Raw genomic sequence first — 26,332 nt, 5'->3', positions numbered from 1 at the left:
GAATTTTTGCAATAACCAAGTATGTTAATTTTATGACTCTATAACTGGATAACTAATTTTTGGAAAATGAGGAAGTAGGAGAGTCATTTCAGTTTGAAGAAAATTATTTCTATTACGGGGTCCCTGGGTAGCTCAGCCAGTTACATGTCTAACTCTTGATTTTGGCTTAGATCATGGTCTCAAAAAGGTGAGCCTGAGCTCCACACTGGGCATGGAGCTTGAAGATGCTTTCTCTCCCACTGCCTCTACTCCTCTACTCCTCCTCCCTTGCCCAAATGCACTTTCTCTCTCCCTGAAAGAAGAAGGAAAACAAGGAGAAGACCAAGAACAAAAAAAAAAAACAAAAACAAAACAAAACAAAACAAAACAAAAAAACCTAAACCTACCTATTTGAAGGACACAACTTCACAAGCTCTTTCTGTTTTAGGCTAAAGTAGACCTATTCTTTTCATCCTAAATTCTTACTACAAGTGTTTGTTTCATTTTGTTTTTCATCCCATCAGGTAAAACTGCCTCTCTCTGACCCCTTTCATCCAGACCCAAAAATAAAGCAGTGATTTCCTTCTCTTAGCCTTTGCATTTTCAGCCTAATTGAACAGTCAGATATAATTTAGGCAGTATGACATAAAACTTGGTTTTGGAAAGCTCAGCTGCTATAATCAATAGGTACTTTTTATTTCTTTTCCTTATTTAGTATACATTATTTGATATGCTCAATTAGATTGCTTAACTTTTTCATAGAGGTAATCCTTTTTAAAATTGCCTTCAAGGGGCCAGATTCTTCACTAATTGAAAAACATAAATGGCAAAATAACAACTTTAGCTTTACCAATACTTTCTAATACTATACAGCAAATAAAATGGGTATTCTATGAAATTAAGAAAGTGAATTATAGTAATAACGTTGATGTTTTTATAAAAATTATATTTGCAAATTATCACAATTACTCATACTTAACCTTTAGCCGAAAGAATCACTATGGTATTTTCTGTATATGAATTTTTTTTTCTAGTCAAAAGAATATTTTAACATTCTTCACAGGACTATAAATAATTTGCAACCACTTAATTTTTATTATTTTCAAGAATATCATTTTAGAGTTCTGATAATCTCCAAAGCTAAAGCAAATACTTGATTATTTAAATACAATTTAGACATTTGCTATCCTCTCACATTCTTTCTGTAATTAAATAGGAACTTTGTATTACTACTGTCTATGCTTTGGCTCTCTTTCTTCCTCCCTTCCTCCCCTTGGCCTCAATGTGCTTCTTTTGGTTTGATTTGGAACATTAACACATCATGGATGAACTCAGGCAATGTCATCTGTCATACTTACTATGGCTGATCTTTGGAGCTGTCTGTAGGCATAGATATTGTGGTGTGCCACCCATATCTCCATCTCTTCAGATGTCTGAAATGCTGTTGACAGCTCAGTTCTAATTCCCAGTGACCTTGTTACATTTATGTTCCCTCCATGGGCACCCTGTCCTCAATGACCAGTTGATAAGAGGGATATGAAACCTGGTTCCCTTCCTTCAGTTGGGGGTATCTTTGAAAGGCCATGCCAGCTTCAGAACAACCAGTACAATGATAGTATCTTTAGAGCAGCTAAAACCTTCACACAACTGCATCACGGGAGGTTTCCTTTTTCTACCCATCATGGTACCTCTGTTTTCTTACAGTTGTTGTTGTGGATAACACACTCCAGTAAACTTGCAGAAGCACATTTTAGGGTCTTTTTCCTGAGGAACTTCACCTAGAATAGCCTGTGATCTTTTAAAATATTTCTTAGAAAGTACTTAACTTATATTTTGCCTCCTCATAGCATATTTTTAAAAGTCTCTTCATATTGGATTACATGAAAAGCTACCTTGAGTTTTCTGTTGTGAAGGAATCACCTATTTCACACAGAGGCAATTGAGGAAGGAAGTTGAGTGGAGCCTTATGAATGATTGGATATAGCATATATCTGCTCATCTTAACGGCCATCACCAAATGGATCCATTCCATGGCTGATAAAATGGAAAGAATGGTCTATGTACATCTATCCCTATTATCATATGTACAGCCAGATGAGCTATGATTCTATTAGTTCCCAGAACTCATTAAGGTCAAGTCAGGTTACCATTCAGGAAGAAAGTATAATGGAAAATCATGCTGCTACAGCAGTATTAATGATTCATTAGGTGACACTCTACCCTCTGGATGTTCTTGAAATGATCTAAATCCAAAGTGTCATAGCAGTTACACCAAAGCCATGACACAATAAAATAGAAGAACTGTTATGCTAAGTCACAAGTGGACAATTCAGCCTAATATACTATGTATTTTTTTCATCAGTGATATTGAAGATGAACCTAATTTTTTTTGACTATTGAAAATTGCATTTAAAAGTTCACTGTGAATCTGGTTGCCATAAATTAACTTAACATTTTTACATGGTTTATATGTCCAGTTTGTAGTCATAAAGTACCATATACTGACTATACTTCTTATAAGGAAATACTTTATTTTACCTAGCCCCAAGGTTTTCCTTCCAACTACAGTAGTTCCACATTTCTGCATATATATGTGGTACGCACCCTAATAGGAAAACCTATTTTATAATAGTTAAATAGTAAACTTTTGCATAGTGTGTACAATGTGCCAGACACTATTCTAAGTTCCTTCTATGTTTGAACTCATTATTTTATTTTTTTTTCTAAATTTATGAGAGAGAGAGAGAGAGAGAGAGAGAGAGAGAGGCATAGGGAGAAGCAGGCTCCATGCACCAGGAGCCCGATGTGGGATTCGATCCTGGGTCTCCAGGATGGCGCCCTGGGCCAAAGGCAGGCGCTAAACCGTTGCACCACCCAGGGATCCCGTTTGAACTCATTATTATCACAACTTTACACACATGGAAACTGAGGGTAAGAACACTCAGGGACTTGCTAACACCACACAGCTAGTAACTGTCAAAGGTGGGATTTTATTTTATTTTTTTTAAGGATTTCATTTTATTTGTTCATGAGAGACAGACAGAGAGAGAGAGGGAGAGAGAGAGAGGCAGAGGGAGAAGCAGACTCCATACATGGAGTCCAACGTGGGACTCGATCCCAGGTCTCCAGGATCACACCTTGGGCTGAAGGCGGCGCTAAACCACTGAGCCACCCGGGCTGCCCAAAGGTGGGATTTTATAACAGGCATTCTGGCTCTACACTTTATTATTGGAGACCAATTATGTCCTTTACACTAAAACAAGGCTGGACTGATAGGTATAAAACTAAACTTAAGGGCTCGAAATATTCTGGGCTAAAGGCTAAATAAGTCAGTAATTAGGATGAGGTAGATGTACATCGGATGTTGAGGTATCTTTGGGGTCAGAGAAGTGGAAGAAGATGGATTTTGACCTCAATACAAGAAGATAAGAGATGAAGAGTGAAGCTGGAAGGGTACACAATGCAGACAAATCTTTCGTACAAAATTATAGATGCAAGATAGACAATGGCATTTGGAGAAACACAAGTAGTTTGGTATGGCTGGAAAAGGGACTTGTGTATCAGAGGTTAGAACAAGAAAAGGGACATTTGTATTAACAAGAGCCTTTCAGGCCAATTGGTAGACTGTGGCCAAATCTATCCTATGGAAAATTTCTAGGATTTATTGAAAGCCCCAGTTGTAAAGCTCTAAAGTCTCTAGGCCTGCAGCATAGGGAGAAATTCTGTATTAGAACAGTGTTGTCTCACTCAGTCTCTATTAACTTGGAGTCATCTAAGAATAGATGATGAGGCAGGTCCTACTGCTTCAATTCGGGATGCAACAAAGTACAGGAATGATGCCACTATGACTTGTACCGTCCCATCATTCTCAAGTTCAGGGGAAGAGATGAATCAGTCCACCCATTAATCTCCTTTCCAGCTTCCTAAACCTCTTCTTGGGAATTGAGTAGCCAGAAAGATCAGACATGTAGGATCAATGTTAACTTTCTTAGTTTCAACAGACATCTGTGGAGTTCTTCAGTTCCTTTTACTTGGGTTTCCAACACTAGCTATGAGAAAACAATGTAACCTAGAAAAGAGAACCCACATTCTCAGTGGTTTCCAACTGTAAAAAAGATCTCAGCAGCTCATTTTCTCTGGAGGCTGATAGTTGGTAATTGGTGGTAAAAGAAAAAAAGGGAGACATGTTTAGTCACTGAGAATACTTCTTTATTTATCTTATTATTTAAGAGATATCTGATTATTTTTTGATCTGTTGTTGATGCTATTTCCCAACATATTTATTTTCCTAAATGTAATTATTCATAATAAAATATTATACTATTTTCTTTCATGTCCACATTTGAGGTCTGATAAAGAATAATGTTTTATGCAATGGTGTAGGTTATATAAACATTAGGACTTCACTGTTCCAAAAAAAAGGGAGAGAATACTAGTCCCAAAGGTTATATAGCAGTTTCTTTATCTGTAAACAGAATTAATATCTCTTATCTTGTAGAGTTACGGGGGTATGTTGGAGATGATGTATATAAAACAGGAAGATGATTAATATAAAACAATCCTAGGCTCAGAGTTGGCTCTCAACAAATGCTGATATTTAATATTGATATTTAATATTAGCATATATCATAAAAAATGAGGGAATTCCAATTCTACATATTCATAGCAACCATAAAAATGGGAATATAATATTTAACTGATTCGCAGATATTACTGTCAGATGATTATGTGTCAGGCATTGTATCATATTTGGTGAAAACAAAAGTAAACAATATGGGATTTTAGTTCCCAAGAGTTTGATCTTTATGTTGAAACACATGGATTTCTAATTTAGAATCATCTGAATTATTACTTCCATAATAATAACAGTTAATACTTTTCTAGAGATTATTATGTGCCAGATACAGTTCTAATCACTATATGTGTGTCAACATATGTATATATATATATAAGTATACAATAATCTTAAATAAGTTTAAATAAATAATAATAAACATTATTACTTACATTTTACAAATGAAAAACTGGGGGTATAGGAACATTATCACTTACTCAAGGTGCAAGCTGAATGACAGCAAGTCTGGGTATTGAACTCAGGTATCTGACTCCACAGCTCATACCCTTAATCATTTTATACAACCTCGTCAAAACAGAACACATACATTCACAAAAAGACACTTTACATATGCAGAAACTAAGTCTCAGAGAGTTAAATAGTAACTAACTGGGTCACCTTTGGCAACTCGCTGGTAATGATTGCTGGAGGCAATTATACAACACCAGATCCTGTGTGTTTGGTGATACAGAACTGTGTTTTGGGTGATGATAATCTAACTTCTCTGAGTACTCTACTTACATCCTTGGCCAAAGTGTGAAGCAGGGACTTTGTTTAGGTGACTATTCTGGCTTCATACTTAATCCTTGAGAATCAACATATAGATGATCTACTTGTTGATATTATCAAAAAATAATTTTTTTTTGCTTTGTTTTGTTTTTGCACTGAAAATATTTCTAATAAGGTTCCCGAAGAACATATCTTAAAGTATGAGTAGCATCCATTTCTAAAGAATGCTAAAACAAGATGGTGGTTCTAAATAATGATGCAATTGCTACTTTTCAACTAACTTAGGATAGAGATACATCCACAAGCCTCTCTCTGCTTGTTCAGCAGGCCCTACTCTTCATCTGGGGCATTACTATTGAGAAGCATTATGTTGAAGCATGCCATTGTTAACTGTGTGTGGAAAAATTAATTTTAATTTTAAACATTTTTTTTAATCTTTATTTATTTATGATAGTCACAGAGAGAGAGAGAGAGGCAGAGACACAGGCAGAGGGAGAAGCAGGCTCCATGCACCGGGAGCCCGATGTGGGATTCGATCCCGGGTCTCCAGGATCGCGCCCTGGGCCAAAGGCCGGCGCCAAACCGCTGCGCCACCCAGGGATCCCTAATTTTAATTTTAAAATGGAACTTCTTTTTAAAAAAAAGCTGCATTGGTGAAGCTGAAAAGGCTATAGATTATTTCTATAAATTGCTTAATATAGGACCGTAATTATTAGATTAAAAAATGTTTCCAAATACAAGGAGGTTTTCTTAGTGCACAGTCTCCATACAGCTAACTGAAGACAGTTTCTATCATATCTATTTCCCATTACAAGTACATTTATTTTACGTGTGTGTGCACACACATGTGAAACTGATCTGGAAAGAATGACGATTTCCAAATATCCCAACACAAGATAGTTGCACATCTCTGCCTTAAGAGGAATATTTCAAAGGTCTGGGCAGTTGGCAGTCCTAGTTGGCTTCCCAGTCTTCACAAAATGTGGTATTCACTAAAAAAAAAAAAAAAAAGTCTTAAGGGGGATGCTTTTCTCCAGTGTAGATCCAATATTTGCCACTCCCTCCAGATTGAGAATTGAATCAAGGGCTGTTCCCATTAATATTCCCTCTCCTTTTTTTTTTTAGAATAGTGAGGACATAAAGTTTATTATGCTCTTGACTCAGCGATTTCAAATAAAACCAGGCATTTCTGAAACCAGAGCAAGAACCAGAGGTCATGGAGAAGCTTAATTGTTGGATGTGAACCCAATTGTGCTGCCCTTCATAAATAAAGACGATAGTGTCAATACGCCCACACCAGTCATGGGTGGTGATTCTTCGCCCGCAGTAACAATGACAGATTTGTACTAATGCACTCTTACTCTTTTTTCAGGGTCCTCTTCTGACCAGTAATATACTATTTGTCAGGCTCCTAGTGGGGCAGATTGTTGCCTCTGGATGTGAATCAGAGCAGAGCCAAGAGCTCCCATGTGGGAAATCAGCCTTGACTCAGTACAATGCGCTAATTAGCCGAGATCACCAGCTACAGAGTCATATGCTATCTAATCAGACAACTGGACAAAAGAGGACATGTCAGCTTAGAACAATTTCAGAAAATTTGTGTCAGGGAAGTGTTAATCTGCTGCCCTAGATTGCTGAAAAATACAAAACTTTAAATCATTATAGAAATTTGACGTAAGCCACATCGACATCAAGACATCATAAATCATCTTGTATGATTAAAATTCATTTATGTCATTGCTAGGAAAGTAAACAGAAATTCTAAGATAATGTCACCTAACGAAAAGAAAATTAATACTTAACTAATAGAGTGTTTATACCTCTACTGAATTCCTCTAGAATTTTAAGAAATGGATATAATGGTGCCATGTCTTTGTCTCTTTTTACATAAATGTACTATTCGAATATATCTAGATGTGACTACAAACATACAAGGCTAAGTTACAAGGGGATTAAAAGGATACTAAAACAGTATACTATAACAGAAGACCATTTACAGGAATTCTGAATTCATTAATTTCAAATTTGAGCTTTACTGCTTCCACTTTTTAATTCTTTTTCTTGATCCAAATATTTGAGTTAATTATTTAACAATAACAGTGATCACTTAAATAGATCTTACTATTTTTCAGCCTCTAGCCTAACAACCATATAAGTTTCTATTATTATCACCATTTCACTGATGAAGAAGCTGAAGCATAAAGAAGTAATTAATCTGTCCATGCTCACAAAGCTAGTTAATTGGTGAAGTTGAAATTTAAAACAAAGCAGTTTGCTTTTATAGCTGCGTTTTCAACCACTAATCTATGGTTTATTGTTTAAGAAAACTGTGATGAATAATTTATCTTATGCCTAAAGGAGAAGAGTACAGTGTTTTTTTTTTTTTAAGTCAAAATAAGATTTGTGTTTCCTGATATTGCTACCCCACAGCCCGGTTAGATGTCCCTGCTTTTTCCTTTAATAGAACTGCTTTCAAGCTTCTCTCACAGCCTTTGGTACATGGTGTCACCATCGCCGTTGGTGTGTGATCCCTTAATGGCAGGATACCTGAACCAAATTTTGTCATTTATAACTAGCACTATACCTAGTGCAGAATAGGGAGACAAAATATATGGGTGGAGTGAATGATTAAGAATGTTCACCTTCTACTTAAATGTCTGTTTTAATCACCATGATTTTCATTTTATTTCATGACTGAAGAACACTAAGATTTCTTCGGAAAATTTTAATTCCATACTCAGTTTCAGATGAGTAAAGCTTTTTTTTCTTAATTAGTTTCAGAGGTAAAATTTAATGATTCATCAGTTGCATACAGCACCCCGTACTCACTCTATCAAGTGCCCTCCTTAAGGCCCATCACCCAGTTACCCCCTCCAGCAACCCTGTTTGTTTCCTAGAGTTCAGCGTCTCTCATGATTTGCCTCCCTCTCAATTTTTGTCTTATTTTATTTTGTCTTCCCTTCCCCTAGGTTCATCTGTTTTGTTTCTTAAATTCCACAATGAGTGAAACCATATGGTATTTGTCTTCCTCTGATTAAATTATTTCACTTAGCATGATACCCTGTAATTCCATCCACATCCTTGCCAATGGCAAAGTTTCATTCTTTCTGATGGCTGAGTAATATTCCATAATATTCCATAATATCCATATCCATTGAGGTATATATATATATATATAATATATATTATCTTGTATAATTAAAATTCATTTATGTCATTGCTAGGAAAATAAAGAGAAATTCTAAAATAATATCACCTAACGAAAAGATAGATAGATAGATCACATCTTCTTCATCTTCTTCATCTGTTGGACATCAGGGCTTTACCCAGGTGTGTAAAGCTAGTATAAGCACAGGACTTTGGGGAAAGCTGGTAGATAATTTCTACTCCCTAATTTGAAAGTTTTAAAATCAAGAGTTTAGTTTTAGACACGCTAAATTTGAGGACATAAATAAATAAGAAAGTAATTGTGTATATGGGCCTAGAAGAGAGAGGTAGAAATGAACAAACAAAAGACATTCAAACATTTTTTTAAAAGTTTTCTATGTAATAATGGAACCAAAGAAAAACTAACAATTATATCACTCAGAGAAAAAAAAATAATCTATAGTAAGTGGCTAAAATTGTGTACAGAGAAGTAGATCTGGATGTTAAAACTTTCATTATAATAAAGAATTTTTAAAAATAAATACACAATTGAAAAAGACTATCCAAAACTCAAGAACAGAATACTAAATAAAAACTAAAAATAATGTGTTATAAAACAGAATATCAGAAGTTATGACACAATAATGAGATAAATAAGAAGTGTAATGATTTTTTTAAAAGGTAAGATATATGTTCATAATTTTGGTAAGTGGAAAAGGAATATAATCACAACAAAGGACCTAAAAATAAGGAATATTTACTATTTGTTATTCCATACCAACAAATGTGACAATTAATCATAAAAGATAATTTGTTTATAAAATAAGAATTAGCAACTCTTTCTGCTATTTTTTGCTACATAACAACCCATCCCAAAACTCAGTGACTTGAATTAACTTTTTATTATCTCTCAAAATATGCTGATACAGTATGTTTGGGCTCATGCTGTCACCTGGGTACATCCATGCATCCTCAGTTATCCAGAAGATTCAGTGGGACTGGGTAGTATAATTTGACCTCGCTCCCATCTCTGGGGCCTTAATAAAGATGGCTGAGGAGCTGGGGTCTCTCTCTACTAGTGGCCTCTCATCATTCCGTGGGCCTGGCCAATCTTCTTCACAGGCTAGCCCTATAGGCAAGTGTTTGCCAAGTATCTCCTCATATTACATTTTCTGGCATCCTTTCGATCAAAGCAAATCATATGGCCAAGCCCAGTGACAATGTGGGACCGGACTTCAATTCTACCTCTTAAAGGGAACAAGGGCAGAGAACCCTACATCATGTTATCTACTGACAGCCCATCCTCTGCACACTATTTATATTCCTCTTACGTAAAACACACTCATCCCCACCTAAGACTATCAAGAAGTCTCATCCTATTACAATACCAGGCTTAATTCTGAAGTTTAGGACCTAACCATATAAACCATATCCAGGTGTAAATGGCACGTCTCATATAGTCACACAGGTGGGACCCTTTGGGTGAAAGTAATCAAGCAGAAACTTCCAAGTTAAAAAGACAAGTCATCTGTACCCCCATCTAACACAGGTACCCAACATACGAGTGTTATCGAAGGACAAGATAATTTCCACCTTTCAGAAAGCTAAAAACTGGAACTATACAGCAGCGACAGGTATGTAATTACTTGGAAATTTGACCAAGCACCTCTCCTCAGTTTCAGTACTTTTGTGGAAAGGAATGTTCCCTGGTAAGTGTCTGGCTTTGCTCCCTATAGTGATTTCCTAATCAATTCAACTATTTTGCTTCTTGCTGTCCCATCTGGGCTCTTGGCTAGGACTTCTGCAACAAAATTCCTTTAGCATAAAAGTGGCCAGGCTTTCATTCTATTTTTGGACTGTAGATATCCAGACTTTCTTTGAAAGGCTTATTTTCTGTATTGTTTTAGAGTGGGTAAAACTACTGCAAACATGGGATTTGGGGATAAGATTCCAAATAGTTCCCACTGCCTGATTAGAAATTGTTTCCTACCTGTGGCCCAGGAGGCTCTTCTCATTTTGGACTCTATTTTTTTAGTTCACCCTAATGTAACTCCTTGGTATTTTTTCTATGAATGTGAACGGCGATGCATTCTTGACCTCAGAAGCCATATTTGCAATCTTTTCTGACATAGGCTTCCTTTTCATGTAAGCTTACTGTGGGACCATGCCCTTAAATTTTTTTAGAAACTCTTTATTTAGCCTAGAGAGTCTGCTAAACGTTTCAGAGTTCTTAATAATGGATATTTCAATCAAACTCTGGATTTTTATTTTTACCTTTTTTATTGTGAGAATCTTTTGCCTTCTGGAGTAATTGAAAACAAGAAATTATTTAATATTCTAAGCCATTAAACTCTGCTTGCAAACAACATTTCATTCTTTGGCTTATTTCTCTCTTGCAATACCCCATAATGCCGCTGAGGAAAACCCAATTGGTGCCTTTCCTTTGTTCATCAGATAGTAAAAGATGCTGACCATTTTCATTTATATGGGAGTTCTACTGGATGAAGGATTTGTTATAATTAAATTAGGTTTACCTCTGCCTTGTCTTGAGGGCAGATTCTATACTGGGTATGTGATAGAGCACTTCCTCCAGCAGAGCTTTTGTATCTAAGTATTATAATGTTATGAAAATCTCAGACTCTCTTTCTCTCTCTCACTTGGGGGAGGTCTCTCTCTGAGCAGACATGACCACCAGTTGCTGTGTGAGCTGGACACTGGCAATGAGAAGCTCCTCACCTGTCCTTGGAATGTGAATTCCCTTTGTCTCGGTCCCACTCCCAGAAGCTGCCTCAAGGATGTAGCTTTGAGATAGAGATATGGTGTTAAGATCATCTGGATGACACTCATGATTGAACTTAATTAAGACCTCCACATGAACTTTTAAAGTTTGGCAGGTAGGTGTATTGACCTACCAGGCTGACAGCTGCCCAATACAAGCCTTGCAACAAGTTCCATGGCTTTGTAAGCCTGCCCCCTACAAATATGGAATGGCCTGCCTGTTTCTTTGATCTCTCACCAACCTCCATATATGGGGGCCGGTGTCACATTACACCCAGGAAGGTCTCAAGGAGGTTTCAAACCATTGTTCATCCATATTCTTTCCCTCCCTCCCCTTCCCTCCCTCTTTCTTTAGAACAGACATCCCCCCCCCACCTCACCCCATTCCAGTCTCCCATTCTGTATTCAGCAAAAGTCAGGTGGAAAGTCTTGGCAGGAAGATAAACAGTTCCCCTTTGGCCTAAAACTTCTGCTGGGTTATGTGCCAAACAGTACTGCAGTCTATTTGATTTCTGGTTTGGATAGATCAACTCTCAGCATTCTCTCTTGATTATTTTTAAATGTACAGTTTCAACATAGAAGTTTCTTTTTTATATTTTGTTCTTTTTAGTGGGTTGTGAGAAAAAAAAATGCTTATCCTCTAAAAGCTTCTCCTGGAAATATGGACAACCATATTTATAGGTTGTTTTTTTTTTTTTATAACTTTCTTGCATTGCTTCATTTGTATTTGTCTTTTGGGCCTTCAATAGGTTATATTCTCCATTAGCATAATTTATTTTTTAATCATGAAAATTACCTCTGACAGCCTCAGACCATCTAAAATTGTGTCACTAAGGCATTTTCTTAAAATAGTAACAATAAAAATTTTAGTGATGAAAACGTCTATATCCATACTGAAAAATATGGTCCCCAAAGTCATAAGAAACTATTGAGAAAATGAGAATGTCTAATATGGCTAAGGAATTGGATTTTAATTTACACTTAATATAAATAGCTACATGTGACTATCATATTAGACACAAAAATCCAACAACTCAATCCTTTATAGAAAGTATATTAGGATTTATATTGGCATTAATTTCTAATCTATTATATTGTTTGTCAGAGGCAAGTACTTACCACCTATGTTCCAACCAAGCCTGCCTATAGTTCACATGTTGAGTTTGTCTATTAACCATCATTTGACCTAATTTCCTCAATTCCCCTGGAGCTTGGCTTGAGCACTGTATTGCACAACAATCCAGTGACCTGAGACATTCCACTAGGATTTGTTCCTTTTGTATCATTTTACTGGAGACTAGCTTCTACTCCATAGACCTTCCAGCTTCTTACTGAAATACTGTAAATTTACTTTCTGGCCAGGGCCATGGTTTCAGTTAACCTGTTACTAAAATCCTGGTCCCTCCCACCTGAAAGGACTCCCCGGATATTGACTGGGTTGCCATACTCCTCTGGATAGAGTACGTGGGGGTGCCTGGGTGGCTCAGGCCCTTGGGTGTCTGCCTCCAGCTCAGGTCCTGATCCCAGGGTCCTGGGATGGAGCCCCAGTCAGGCTGCCTGCAAGGAGCTTGCTCCTCCCTCTGCCCTTCCCCCCACACCTGCCCATGTGCGCTCTCGCTCTTGCATTCTCTCTCTCAAATAAATAAATAAAATATCTTAAAAAAATAGAGCACATAGATTATAAATTGACCTATTTATTAATCAGTTACTATTCCTATGCGGTCCTAATATTATTTTCCTCATTCCAACCACTCCCATTTAACTCTAGGCTCAACATGATTCACTATTATTTCCTCTTAAGTAATGAGACTAGCCACTTGATTAGAATTCAATACAGTAATTTTAGTTAGCTAATAGATGTGAAATCAGAGAGAACAAAAAATAAGATAAACAGTCAAGTACTAAAGAGCATGGTTACCATTAATAGGAAGAAGAGGAGATTTCTGAGTTGCCAATATTGAATTGGGAAAAATAAATATTTCACTTACAATTCTTCCTCACTTCAGGTTTGAATATTTGATGTCTTTTATTTGCTCTTTTATCAAAAAGTCACTAATTTAAAGCTTCACAGTAGCTATCTCTACTACCTGCTACTCTGGCTGCATAAATCTGTCTTTTCAAGAGTACAATCTCATACCGAAGTAACACATGATGCCTAAAGTACCTATTCAGTTAATATTAATTAAGCATACCTGGAAATTTCGGTGGGAAGAAAGATTGCTTTGTAGGCCTTCTGGACTCAGTTCATTTTTAAAAATTATCCTATTAATGGTTTGGGTTCTCTTTTGTAAGTGAATAAAATCATAACTGAATTATTTATTGAAAAAGAATGATTTGTGGAACTTTCAGGACACACATATAATTTTAAGGGATTCCATGTTTCAAAGTCTTTGAAAGATATGACATTTTAGTTCAACATTTAAGATCTGCAATTTTGACACTAAAAGCACAGAGAATTTTATTAATCTCAATAACAGATGTAAGTTCCAAAGGAATAGTCCATCAGGCCAAAGTAATATATAGATACCATAAAAGCCTATTTGGAGTTTTTATTTTTATACAAGATTAAAAAGCACTACTGTATTTATAAATGTCTTCCAAAGATACAGTGAATATTTGAAACTAATTTTAGTCACATACATACTTGCAGCCACTTCAAATATGAGGTTTTCTAATGCTACTAAAGTGAGACAGCATATGGATTATATTTTAAGCGATCTAAAAATTTTGAGTGGAGAAAATTCTGCAAATCCAAGTGAAAAGAATAAATAACCTTTTCTGTCAACATAGAAGGTGTTACTCTCTTAATTACCATATGTAAAGAAACAAAATACAGAGGAAAACAGAAAAAATCTACACAGGGAGTATAATTTGAGGAAATCATTCGTGTTACTTGCATGGTAGCAACGTTCATACTTTGATATTTTCATATGATTTTCCTTTCCCCATGAAAGTAAAGTAAATGCTTCATAGTAACCCAGATCATTTTAACTTAAAAACCTCATTACTTCAGTTCTGTACACATACTTTTATTTAATGGGTTGGATGTCCAATTCAAAATCTCCACTGCATTAATATGTATAAACACAGAAAAAAAAAAGCGATACATTTATTCAGTGTTAGTGGATGATTTTAGAATGAACATCTGGTTGAGAGAAAAAAATGCAGCTCTGAAATCCCTGTGAGTATACACATTTTAGTGATAAAAAATTAGTGTTAGTATCTAAAGGAACACATCTAAAAAGGAAGCAGTTCTCAAAACCACAACCTACAAACAATAAAATGTAGTTCCCAGTATATAAATTTGGATAGTCTTTTAAAATACTCATTCTACCTTTAGGTAAAAAGTAAAACTTTAACAGAGAAGATGTAGTTTTCACCCATAAAAAAAAAAAAGTAAATGAAAGAAAATAAATGCATTATACGAAGATACAAAGAATACTTATGTTCTTTTTCAAAAAATTATTCAGTAATATTTATTTTTAATATAAAATTTTTCTACAATTATGTATTACATGTAAAGTATTATTAAAGTATATTTTTAGCAAAATCCATTTATTACCAAAGACTTATAAAATACCACATAAATGTTCAGATAATTTCAGTATATCACATTGATTTATTTAAGTATCGGAATCAAGTGTCTGCAATAGGCAAATTATTGATTAAGTGATAGGGACTCTCCCCTAAATACAACATTATGTCTATCTTCAGATATTTGCAATAGGAAAGAAAAATATAAATGGTTAAGGGACTGGAATAAGAGTAAAATAAGAAGTCAACATGGGATAAAAACCAAAGCTAAAGGAGGAAAAGTTAATTCCAATGAGGAAAATCTGGAACAGATTCAAATACAGCTTGAGGAATGTAGGTAGACACTTAAAAGATAGAAATGAACCTGAGACAAAATCATGGAGAGTAAGAATATTAAAGAAAGATATCATGAAACAGATACAGTCAGACAAGAGTCAGCAAATTTTTTTCCATAATGGACCAGATAGAAAAATTTTAAGCTTTGCAGGCTATATAGTTTCTGCTGCAATTACCCACACTGCCATTGGAGAATGAGAGCAATCTCAGATGATACGGATTTAAATAAGTGTGGCTGTATTCCAATAACACATTACTTTTAAAAAGTTGAAACCAGGTTATGAACACTTGTGAACGACATTCATCCATTTACCCATCTAATTAATATCTTCTAGGGGCTGGTAGAAGTTCCAAGATGCCTTCTTGAGATAAGATGGTAAATACATAAGTTCTCTGTCAAGAAGCTGGCATCTAAAAGGACTCATCTTCGTATTCTAAGCCATTCTATTTTATATTCATATAGGTCTTAAGTTTAAAAATTTAATGGATTTTTCCCTCTTCTACCCACCCAAGACCGCTTGGATTTAAGAGAGAGAGAAAGAGAGAGAGAGAGAGAGAATGACTGGGATAATTAGATATTTTCTCTTAAATTCCTAATCCTCATGGACCAACTTTTCTTTTTCTGGTTTTGAGGGACTACTTCGGAGCAGCACAATCCTCCTGCAGTGAACAACTCCAAAAGCGAAATGAAGAATTAGTTTCTCTCTTTTACTCCAAATGTATTCCTGCCACTAGCTCCTGGTAAATTCCAATCTACCTTCTGTCTCTATGAACTGGACTATCCCAGACATTTCCTGTAAATGAAATCATAATACATTTGTTCTTTTGCATCAGGCTTATTTTACTTTTCATAATGTTTTCAAGGTTCATCCATGTTGTACAGTATGTCAAAATTTCACTTATTCTTATGGTTAAATAATGCGCCAGCATATGTATATACTATATCATGCTTATCCACTCATCTGTTGATAGACCCTTAGATTTGTGACCGTCTTGGCCATTGTGAATAGCTGCTGGAACATTCACTGCACGAATCTGTTTAATTCCTGTTGCGTGTATGTGTATGATGATATTTCTGGGTCATGTGATAATTCTAATAAATCAGTAGGATTGTACTTTTTTGATAACTTTTTTACTAACTCTTTTTTCTTCTATGATTTATAAGACAAATGCAAGAAAGAATAACTGCAATTTATGTTAATTGGCACATTATAAAAATATCATATGTGACAATAACAAAATTAAAGGGAAGGTTAGAGATGTATAGGAGCAGAGTATTTGTATACAATTAAAATTAACCTGTTAAGGAGATGACTGGGTGGTTCAGTGGGTTAAGCCTCTGCCTTTGGTTCAGGTCATGATCTCCAGGTCCTGGGATTGAGCTCTGCCTTGAGCTCTTTGCCCAGCAGAGAGTCTGCTTCTCCCTCTCCCTCTGCCCCTTCCCACCACACTCATGCTCTTTCTCTCTCAAATAGATAAAATCTTTAAATAAATAAATACATTTAATTTAATTAATATTCAAAATACACTGTTACAGTAAGATATCAGTTGTAATCTCCCAGGAATCCACTAAGAAATCAACTAAAAATATACAGAAAGGGAAAGAAGAAGGGAATCAAATGGTACACTACAAAAAATTAACTAGTTACCAAAAAAAGGCATTAATGGAGAAACTGAGAAAATAAAAAGCAAGCTGGCAGTAGTAAGTCCTACCTTATCAGTAATTCCTTAAAAAGTAAATAGATCGAACTCTTCAATGAAAAAACAGATTAGCAGAGTGAATTAAAAAACACGATTAATCTGTGTACTATTTGCAAGGGACTTATGAGATACAGAGATACAAGAAATTAAATTTATGTGGATGGAAAAAGATACTCCCTAAACATTGTAACCAAAAGAAACCTGAGCAAATTGATTATTTTTTATTTTTTAGAGGTATTATTTATTTATTTGAGAGAAAGAGAATGAGCAGGGGGAGGAGCAGAGGGAGCAACAGATTCCCGGCTCAGCAGGGACCCAAGGCAGGGCTCAATCCCAGGATCCTGGGATCATGACCTGAGCAGAAGGCAGACATTTAACCTCTTAACCGATTGAGCCACCCAGGTGCCCCCGAGCTAATTTATTATTATCAACAAAAAAGATTTTAAGTTAAAAACAGTTAAGAGAGACAAAAAGTATCATTGTATACTGATAAAGGTTTGAATTCAACAAAGAATAAACAATTCTAATCCTATATGTACCTTACAACAGGGCCTCAAAATATATGAAGCAAAAATTGACGGAATTAAAGGAAGAAATATTTGTATAATAAGACCTGAGACTTAAATATACATTTTCTTGGTAATGGACAGAACAAGGAGACAGAAGGACATAGAGAACTTGAATGATGCTATAAACCAACCGGACCTAATAGATATTTACAGAACACCCTACCCCAAACAGGAGAACATACACTCTTCTCAAGTGCATACGGAGCAGTCTCCAGAATACACTATATGTTATCTCACAAAATAAGTCAATAAATTTTAATATTGAAATCATATAAAATACCTTTTTCCATCCACAAGAAAATGGTATTACCAATTAAAAATGAGATAAATTGATGATAATAATGAGAGTTCATCAGAGAATCAGTGAAAGAAGTGTTAACTTTAAACCTAAAAAAAAAAAATTAAGCTCTTGATAGACAAGAATCATAGTGAATTATGTACAGCAAAAGACTTTTATGAACTTGATGAAAGATCAAGAGTATAAATACCCAGATAAAGAACAAAAAGTAGAAAAGGATAGAAAATAGAAAAAAATAATGTAAGACTACGTGCAGTATCATGAAAATTCCCGATGTGTATCCACTATGAGACCAGTAAATAGTAAGGACAGAAACTAGAAGACAAAGCATGACATCTCTAAATGGCTTTTGAAAAACCTGCCAATGCACTTACGTTTTTACGCAGGAAAGGGATACTTTTTAAATGAATGTGAAACAAGTATATTCTGGAATCTTATCATCTTCACTGAGACTAAGAAGCCCAATCCCATAAAAGCTTTCCTGCTGTCAGTCATGGCCCTAGAAGCTGGGAACAATGAAGCTACTTAGTGATGACGGGGCAACCTAGATGGGTACATTCCTTATCTCCCTAAGGAACAAAATCTCAAAAAAAAAAAAATCTCTGGGCCCATCTTTTTTTTTGTCATTAGCTGGTAAATTTTTATTAAATCCATGGAAGTAAAAATCATACTCTATGGGGTTGGGTGCTGCTTCGTCCTCAGTCAGTTGTTGAACTGCAGGAGGGGGCAGCTGGTGAACTGAGGCAGGAGGAGATCAGCTCTAAGTCCAGGGTGCCTTGGGCCTGATGCGGGAAGGAGGCGGAGTTGGCAGCCAGCAGGTGCAGAGAACTAGAGCACCTGTGGCAAAACTGGGCCAGCAGGACCCTGCTTACACTTCCAAAGAGCAGCCAGCGAGAGTCTGGCAGCTCCTATAGGACAGCTTTTCTCTCACATGCCTATTTCTCTTAGTCTTTCCATCTCCTTCCTCAACATCCGTTGGAGGCAATCATTAAAAATTAAGCCTCCTTCAATTTCTGGATTCCCAAAGCCAACCCAGCAGCCTGTTAGAACGAGATGGGTTATCAAGCTGAAGGCTTTGAAAGGTAACTTTGGGCCCGTCTCGCAGGGCAATTCTGAATGAAAGGTGGGTCACAACATAGTTGACAAGGGAGCACTAGGATTTATGCTCTGGTGCCAGTCAGGCTCGTAGATTCTAAATATTTTAAAATATTCTAAATAGTCTAAAACATTTCCAGCTGTCAGGGGGCAGCTCTCCGTGTAAGTTGGTCAAGCAGCTTGTGGCAGCCTGGGGCAGCCCGACAAGGAGATGCAGGTATTTGCTGCTGGGAGAGGGAGTGCGTCATAGCAGACATGTGAAAATAGTGAATGGTTCTGAGGGGTGCGGAGGGGGCCTCTGATACCACCTGCTACACCACAGGTTCTACATAAATATATATTTTTTCAATTGTCCTTTCAATAAATATATATACTTATATGTGTCACATTTTTAAAAAGATTGTATTTATCTATTCATGAGAGACACAGAGATAGAGGCAGAGACACAGGCAGAGGGAGAAGTGGATCCCAGGACCCTGGGATCACACCCTGAGCCGAAGGCAGATGCTCAACCACTGAGCCCCCCAGGCGTCCCATATGCCACATTTTTCCTGTGTAGTTTCAAAATTCGATTTTGTCTGGTTATGTAAATTGGTTATATTCCAATATTATCATTTTCAATAACTTCATTTTTCAAATAGGTCCGTATCAGAGAAGGGAACCCAAAGCAATTTTTTTCCTTCTTTGTAGTAAACACACATTTTAAAAAGGTGGCCTCGATCATTATATCTCACCAACAATTGTCATAAGAAACTATCAATCTCTGTAAATATCTAGGGGCTTCATGATACTACTGACTCAGACATTTTGTCAACTGATTGAGAGATGCTTGACTCACATGTACAGTAAAAATGTTAACAGGGATAAATGAGAATTTTTCTATAGAGAACAATCCCATGGGATGAAAATATTTCATTCATTTAGACTGTCTTCTAAAGTTCTGAATTATATGTAGAATGAAATGCCTCAAATATGGGTTGTTGGGGATCCCTGGGTGGCGCAGCGGTTTGGCGCCTGCCTTTGGCCCGGGGCGCGATCCTGGAGACCCGGGATCGAATCCCACGTCGGGCTCCCGGTGTATGGAGCCTGCTTCTCCCTCTGCCTGTGTCTCTGCCTCTCTCTCTCTCTCTGTGACTATCATAAATAAATAAAAAAAAAAAAAAAAAATATGGGTTGTTGTGTCCATAATTATGGGTAGTTTTATTGGTATGATTTTTTTCTAAAAGTTGTAGCTTATAATTTAAAAATTTATAAGAATAAGAAAAATATACTACATTAGTATAAATTAAATAGCTAAAAGTACACTTCAGTATACTCTGGAGTGACCAACATCAATATATGACATAAGTGGAGAAAATATTATATAATGAGTATTATTATAAACATGAGGATACGCAAGATGTTTCTCATAATGCTTTCAACAATTTAATCAGTACTGACCCATTATATGAAGTCACCTAAAGCTTATGACCCAAAAATAGTAAATTTTAGAATAAAAATTCAACAAATGCTTTAAAAGTTAAAATATAGTATGTAAAGATTCCTCCCAAATAAATTATCATTAGTAACAGTGAGCTAGCTAGGTATTATCTCATTGACCCTCTAGCTTAATATAAATTGGGTCAAATGAATAAAGTAATCATATTCTATACAAGGAACATTTGACCAAATAGAGTTGTCACAAATTATTTTGAGAAGATCCAAGTATGAATGCCTAGTATGTTTAAATAAATTTAAAGAATTACAAATTTAAATAAATTAGACTGATAGGACTATTATTTTTTTAAGAATAATAAAACAAGAAATCTCAGTGAAAATGAATGCATCGTCATTCCTTTGGTAGATATCTGCAAGTCTTTTGCAAGGTCTAGATTTTCAGATCACCTGCATATCCAAAAGACTAGCAGCTGTGAGTGAACTACTTCCACATTACCTGGTGTATATTTTCTGAGTTGACATTTAATCAGCAGTTGGGCTGTAATGACAAAGAGAGAACTACTTACGTTGTAATTTACGGGGAAGGGGAAACATTATGGAATATCTGGAATTACAATGTCGTCCTTGCAGCTCCCACTTTTTACCCTACCATAGAGCCATGGTGATTCAGTTTTCAGGCAGTTATAACTTTTTTCTCATAATTTGTAAACTGAACAACAGGAAAAAAAAAGGACACAGATCTACATATCTATCTACCTACCTATCTCACACCCAAGAAATCCTGACAGTAAGTCTCAGATGGATGAAAAATGGAAGAATATTTCATAGGAATAGTTATTCTATTTCTATCTCCAAGGCTGCATTATGCCACCAGGTTAAGTTACTCTTCCTTTAAGTATAGCTTCTCATTTTATATTAAGGATAAAAAGCTCATTAAACTGGCATGCTCAGTGTTACTCTGAATGCCAAGAGAATACTCTCTAAATAAAACCAACTACCCGAATAATAATAAAGACTTTGCAAAAAAACATGAAATATGTCTGTGATGACTGAATTTAGAATCTGATCATAATATGTAAAATTTCTAATTTTTCATTTACGTTGCCATTAATTAAAAATAAAACTGCCAAGGCTTAAGCACATAATAAATAATTTGCATAAATGCTTAAGTATTATTGCCTGCTTAGTTGCTTAATTAGTGCCATGACAAAAGTAAAATCACAGTTATCTTAAATATGAAAAACAAATGCTGTATCCATTATATCGGTCACTGAATTTCAAGTTTGGGAATCCAGTTTATCACCAAGTTATGCAAAAAATTCAAAGTGACAGGAGATATATATATTTAAAAAAGGCATTTTTAGTTATAAATTTATTTTTTATTGGTGTTCAATTTGCCAACATACAGAATAACACCCAGTGCTCATCCCGTCAAGTGCCCCCCTCAGTGCCCGTCACCCAGTCACCCCCACCCCCCGCCCTCCTCCCCTTCCACCACCCCTAGTTCGTTTCCCAGAGTTAGGAGTCTTCCATGTTCTGTCTCCCTTTCTGATATTTCCTACCCATTTCTTCTCCCTTCCCCTCTATTCCCTTTCACTATTATTTATATTCCCTAAATGAATGAGACCATATAATGTTTGTCCTTCTCTGATTGATTCATTTCACTCAGCATAATACCCCCCAGTTCCATCTACGTTGAAGCAAATGGTGGGTATTTGTCATTTCTAATGGCTGAGTGATATTCCATTGTATACATAGACCACATCTTCTTTATCCATTCATCTTTCAATGGACAAAAAAAAGGCATTATTAGATAATGTCCCAAAATGGAACAGTTTCCATGGCTAGATCCACCTTTTCTGTTCAATTCTTCATGTTAGAAGACCCCCAGGATCCCCGTATAATCATACATGCAGGGTCCTAGCTGCATTAAAAGAATTACTTAATCAGAATTTCTAAGAAATAGTTCCATTTACCTTTTAAACTAGAGCAAAGTCGGAAAACACTGCCTTAATAACCATGGTTTAAAAATCCACGAATATTCATTCTACACACAGAGATTTGTGAAATTGCCCACTAAGGGGCAGGGAGCAGGGACTCTTGTAGGCACGAAGAATATGGCAGGAAACAAAACAGACAAAAGTCCTTCCCTCATGGCACTAATAGTCTAGTTTGAAGGGAAAGATAGTAAAAAAAAAAAAAAAAAAAATTCAATATATGATGTTCCATATAATAACAGCTATAGGTACCAATAAGGTATATTAAAGAAAAGAGGGAATTCTGGGATGAAGCTTTAAGGAGACTGGTCCTTATATTAGATGCTCGAGGAGAAACTTTCTGATTAAAAGACATTAAGGAAGTGAAGGAGAAATAGAAAGAAGAGAAACCAGAAAGATTGCAAACCCTGTGTGATGAGAGCATGCTTTGCCTGCCCAAGGAAGAGCAAGGAGGTCCAGATGGTGGAAGCAGGGTGAGCAAGAGGCTCCACAATGGCCAATGACCCTGAAAATGAAGCAGAGAATTAGGGGGCGGGGGTTGGAGGGCCATCCTGAACTCCTTGGTTTCACTGCGGAGTGACGTGAAGAAAAGTGACACGACCTAAGCTCAGCTTTGAAAGAGGGATAGCCTGGCTACCACGTTGAGGACAGACAATAGAGGGGTAGAAATCAGAGAGACCATTTAGGAAACTACTGGAAAACACTATGGGCAAAAAACATGACAGTTTCAACCAAGGTGGTAGTGGACTGAGAATTGGTAAGATTTTTAACACAAACAGGAGATGATATTTGAAGATGATTTGGGTTTGGGATATGTGGGAAAGAGAGCCGTTAACTCCAAAGACTTGGTCAGAACTACCGAAGAAACAGTGGTGCCCTTAACTGAGGAGAAGAGGATGCATGGAACAAATTTACAATAAAATTAGGTATTTGATTTTCAACAAAATGTCTAAGGGCGTTGTGTGTGTGTTTGATTGACTGTTTTGTGTGAGCTGTCAAAATAAAGGTGTTAACGTACGCAACCTTCTGTACACATCTAGAGTCCTGGAAAGAAATCCGCACTGGGGAGATTAATTTGTGATTTGTAGTATACAGAGGGTATTTAAAGAGATTAGTGTCGATACACAAGAGAACCTCAGAGAAAGACTGAGCCCTCAAATACTCTGGATTTAAAAGTGGAAACCAGAAGGAACGAATGCAGGAGGCAGAGAAGGGGTGATTGAGGAGGCTCTCAAGGCAGTAATATCCCAGACGCCAAGCTTCGATGAAAAGCAAATGAGGATCATTTGCTTTTCTCCTTGCTCCTCTTGCATCCTCTTCATCCTCTGTTCCTCTTGGAGCAGCAAGGGCCATCCTGAGGCAGCAAGGCCCTGGCTGCTTGGGTTTCACAACCTGGGGTCTCGGATGGCTCTACGTAAGAGCTGTGTGCGTAGATGGGTGGCGGGGAGCTCTGATCGGGGGTGACCCAGGAGAGCGTGGTGACTAAAGGAGACATCCTTGCTCATATCCAACCACCCCCCCACACCCCCCCAGTGAGCTAGGAGGCTGTAGGAAGTCACTCGGATCAGGAGGCTAAACTATCCGGGCAAGGGAGGAAGGGAAAGGGGCAAAAGCAGGGAGGGAACGTGTTTTGCTTTGGAGAATTAACACTTTCACCCAACGGGATGGCACAGTGGCTAAGCACCTGCCTTCCGCCCAGGGCCTGATCCTGGAGACCCGGATTCGAGTCCTGCATCGGGCTCCCTGCATGGCCCGCTTCTCCCTCTGCCTGTGTCTCTGCCTCTGTGTGTGTGTGTCTCTCATAAATAAATAAAATCTTTAAAAAAAGAAAACAAAACAGTTTCGACCAAAAAGACCCCTGGCTGAGGTTTCACCCGATGGCCCCCCGCCAGCTGTGTCTCACCTAACAGCCCCTTACAAGAACCAGTCTGAGCCGAATCGGAGCTGAGGACCTGCACGCAAGCTCTCCAGAGTCTCCCTGAAGTCACTTTGGATTCATGGTAACACCAAGGTCCCGTCCACGGGTGGGCTTTTCCATGGTTTCTCGAACATCATGCACGCGCGGCTGCTGACAGCACAGAGCATGCCCTGGCTCCCTAGCCCCCCCCCCACTCCAGGGTCTCCGTCCCCCCATCTCCAGCTTGTAGCAAGAAGTCCTCTGCTCTCAACCCTTCCTTGGGTCGCATTCGATCCACTGAGCCCTGCGCAGAGAATCCCCTGGGTCATGTCACCAGCTCAACAGCATCGGTGCCCACCTGCAGGCCCAGGCGTCCATGGGGGCCCAGCACCCAGGTAAGGCTGGGAGACCCGAGTGCGGGCCATGACCCAGCACCATCCCTGGGGAGACGGGCCTGCACCCCCAGCTCCAGCTCCAGCAGCTCTGCTGGCACAGGGACTGGCTGCTGGGAGCTGACCCCAGACTTGCTAGCTGGGCTCTTCACCCCCCGCCCCCGCCTCAGGGCTCAGGCCCAGCAGCCCCAGTGGGAACTGAACCCACCTCTTGGAGCAGCAAGGGCCATCCTGAGGCAGCAAGGCCCTGGCCAACACTGACTCCAAGACCAGGCTCTCTCTGACCTTCCCGATCTACCTGCACGTACACACCCACCTCTGCCCCACAGTTTCCTTATGAAACTGGAAGTATTCTTGGCACTTTGGGGACACTCCTTGGGACGCCAGTCTGCTGTCATCCTGGCGTTGGTCTCACCGAAATAAATTCCTTTCTTGTTTCACCACCACTTGTTTCTCTGACTTTGGATTTTGTGCACGGTGAGTGGCCGAACCTGGTCTGGTTCCCATCCCCCCCACCCTACCCCCCACCCAGGTGCTCTCACTCTCTCCTGCTACAACAGGAGACAGGCCTATCCGAGCCTCCGGAGCCAGGTCTGCAGACCCCAGTTTGGGCTACAGAACCTGAAACGGCCCTGAGACTTTGTTCCAAACCCTCTCATCCAGTCCCGCCACTCAGGGACCCATCCACTGACCAGCCAGGATCCCTGCCAGGGACCTAGCAGGAGCCTCACCTACCTGCCTAATAGGCCTGCTATTGGAGAACCCAACTCTGCATCCTGAAGCAGATACGTGTCCCAGCACCACTCTACTGAACGAGGTATTAGAAGGCGTCCTGTCCATCCCTGGACCATACGAGATCCACGGACCCCACTATGGACCCAGGAACAGCCTGCAACTGGCATGACTGTGATTCTGGAGATAATCCCATGAGTCCTGGGCCACCAAAAGGAAAAGTCTTTACCTGCCCAAACCAGTCTGAAAAGACTGAAAGAGGAGTTTGCGCTTTCAAATGCACAGAAAACAACTCAAGGCTACATGGGCCGCTAAGAATCAGGCAAATCTTAATCCGCCAAATGACACAAAGCAAGCTTTAACAGATTCAAGAATATCGTGATTATGTCTATAAACACAAATCAAGGAACGTGATACCCCACATTAATTGAAGGATAAAAATCATGTCCCCTCAGGAGATGCAGAAAAAGCATTCGACAAAATACACTGCTCTTGGATAATAAAACCTCTCAACAGACTGGATGTGGAGGGACTATGCCTCAGCATAATGTGGGCCATCTATGAGAAACCCACAGCTAACATCACACCTAAACGTGAAAAGCTAGAAGCTACAAGCCTTTCCTCCAAAATCAGGAATAACATGAAAGTGTCCAGCCTCAGCACTTCTACTCAACATAGTACTGGAAGTTCTAGCCAGAGCGATGAGGGTAGCCAGCTAGGGAGATGGAGGCATCTAAATCTGAAAGGAAAAAGTAAATTGTCTCAGTTTGCAGTTGACATGATCCTATATATAGAAAACCCTCACAATTTCACCAAAAAACAAAACAAAACAAAACAACAACAACAACAACAACAACAACAACAACAAAAAACCCCTGCTGGAACTAATAAACAAATCCAGTAAATTTGAATGATACCAAGTCAAACTATAAAAATTAGTTGCACTTCTATACACGAACAACAGAATAGCTGAAGGAGAAATAAATAAAATCTCATTTATAATAGTATCAAAAATAACAACAACAAAAAACCCTGAGGAATAAGTTTACCCAAGAAGGTAAAAGATCTGTATGCTGAAAACTGTAAGACACTGATG

The sequence above is a fragment of the Vulpes lagopus genome, chromosome 11 (assembly GCF_018345385.1).
Source record: "Vulpes lagopus strain Blue_001 chromosome 11, ASM1834538v1, whole genome shotgun sequence".
NCBI classification, from domain to species: domain Eukaryota; kingdom Metazoa; phylum Chordata; class Mammalia; order Carnivora; family Canidae; genus Vulpes; species Vulpes lagopus.
This window is presented reverse-complemented; position numbering follows the sequence as displayed.